The sequence below is a fragment of the Chrysochloris asiatica genome, unplaced genomic scaffold (assembly GCF_000296735.1).
Source record: "Chrysochloris asiatica unplaced genomic scaffold, ChrAsi1.0 scaffold00063, whole genome shotgun sequence".
Taxonomy (NCBI): domain Eukaryota; kingdom Metazoa; phylum Chordata; class Mammalia; order Afrosoricida; family Chrysochloridae; genus Chrysochloris; species Chrysochloris asiatica.
Window position 1 is genome coordinate 9,335,010 of NW_006408581.1, and position 2,767 is coordinate 9,337,776.

Below are 2,767 nucleotides of genomic sequence, written 5' to 3' on the forward strand. Positions count from 1 at the left end.
GGAGAAAGATGAGGTTTTCTGTTCCGGTGAAGATTTACAGCCTCAGAAACCCTGTACAGGGTCGCTATGAGTCAGAACCAACTCCACAGTACTTAACAACAACAACAGACTAACCATGCAGTTAGCAGTCCAGTGCTTATCCTACAGTGCCACACCAGGTGTCCGAGTGAACCTATGTTGTTGTTGTCATTAAGTACCTTTGAGTCACTTCTGACTCATAGCGACCCTATATAGGGTTTAGGAGGATCAGCTTACGAGGTTGAACTTCTGACCCTGCAGTTTAAACTGGCCTTGAGGTCCAGTACTTATCCTATGGCACCACACCAGACTAAAACTGCCCCACAGGGTTTCCAAGGTTGTAAATCTTTATGCAAACAATTCCATCTTTCTCCTGACACTCGCGGCCTGCACTAACAGAGCACTTTCTTAGACAGACTTGTTGTGATTGTTGTTGTGAAGTGCCGTGGAGTCAGTTCTGACTCATTGTTGTTGTTGTTAGGTTCCATTGAGTCAGTACCGATGAATAGCAACTCTATGCACAACAGAATGAAACACTGCTCAGTCTTGGGCCAACATCAAAATCGATACATGCTGCCACCACTGTGCCAATCCATCTAATTGGAGGGTCTTCTCTTTTTCTCCAAACTTCCGCTTTACCAAACATATCCTTCTCCATTGACTTGACCCTCCTGGCAATATGTCCAAAATATGAGCGATGAAGTCTGGCCATCCTGGCTTCCAAGGAGCACTCTGGCTGCACTTTTTCAACACAGATCTGTTTGTTCTTTTAGCAGTACATGGTACTTTCAATGTTCTCCTCTAACACCATAACTCAAATACATCAATTCTTCTATAGTCTTCCTTATTCACTTTTCAACTTTCATATGCATATGAGGTTATTGTAAATACCATGACTTGGGTCAGGTGCACCATAGTCCTCAAACTGACATCTATGCTCTTGAATGTTTTAAAGAGGTCTTGTGAAGCAGATTTGCCTAATGTAATACATCATTTGATTTCTTGACTGATGCTTCTGTGAGTGTTGATCTAAGCAAAATGAAGTATTGGACAAATTCAATCTTTTCTCCATTAATATGGATATGTTTTATTGATCCAATGGTGAGGATTTTGCTTTTCTTTACATTGAGATGCAATCCATACCAAAGGCTGTGGTCTTTTGTCTTTATCAGTAAGTATTTTAAGTCCTCTTCCCTTTCAGCAAGCAAGGTTGTATCATCTGCGTATTGCAGGTTGTTAATGAGTCTTCCTCATTATCTTGATTCAATGTTTTTCTTCATATAATCCATCTTTTCAGATTATTTGCAAAGCAAATAGATTGAATAAATATAGTGAAAGAATACAATCCTGACACACAACTTTTCTAATTTTTAATCATTCAGTGTTCCCTTGTTCTGTTCTAACCACTTTCTCTTTGTTTATGTACAGATTCCTCATGAGCACAGTTAAATGTTCCAGAGTACTCATACTTTGCAACGTTGTCCATAGCTTGCATGATCCACACAGTTGAAAGCCTTTGAGTAGTCAATAAAGCACAGGTAAACATCTTTCTGGTATTCTCAACTTTCAGATAAGATCCATCTAACATCAGTAATTATGTTCCTCATTCCATGTCACTTCTGAAACTACCCTGAATCTCTGGAATTTCTCCATCAGTGTTTTTATATTACCTTTAGTAAAACGTTACTCACATGGGATATCAGTGATATTGCCTGGAGTTTTCTACATCTTGTTGGGTCACCTCTCTTTGGAACGAGGACGAATACAGATCTCTTCTAATCAGTTGGCTAAGTAGATGTCCTTCAAACTTCTTGGCATAGATGAGTGAAAGCCTACAGTGCCACATCAGTTTGTTGAAAGATTTCAATTTGCATTCCATCTATTTCCAATGCCTTGTTCTTTGTCAATGACTTCAGTGCACCTTGGACTTCTTCCTTCAGGATCATCAGCTCTTTATTGTATCCTACCTCTTGAAATGGTTGAACACCTACCTTTTTTTTTTTTGGTACAGTGACTCAGTGTATTCCTTCTATCTTGTTTTGATGCTTTCTGCATCATTCAATATTTTACCATAGAGTCCTTCAATACCGCAAGTCAAAGTTTGAATTTTTTCTTCAGTTCCCTCAGCTAGAGAAATGCTTGGCATGTTTTTCTGACTCACAATGACCCTATAAAATATCGTGTTGTTCTCTGTCCATGCTGATCCTACAGCACCACACCAGGCATCCAGAGAGACTCATAGAAGAAATTATTATGACTGAGATATTGATTTGAATTTATAGAATTTAGATTGGTGCTAAGTATGTTTCTATGCTTTAAAGATACTTGTGGCATTTCTGTAATGTAGTACTAGGTAACTAAAAATATATCATGTTTTCTTCTTTATAATTTTCTAGGGAATTCTTGTCCTTAATTTGGATTTTAAAATAATTTCATTAGTTTACAAATACAGAGAAAATAATTTTGCACTATTTCAAGAAACCAGGATGGATTGCATCTCAATGTAAATAAAATGAAAATCCTTACAACTGAACCAATAAATAAAATCATGATCTATATGGAGAACTTCGTGCCTAGTGGGCATTAAATAAATGTATTATTTATTAAAGAAATAGTTACTGAATGCATTCCATTTCCCAGACACTCTAATAACTTGAAATATTGAAGACAAAAATAAAGAAAAGGGGATTATGATTTGAAGCTATTTCAGAGTTTACAAGAGAGCACATTAAAATGCTGAATTGCAATT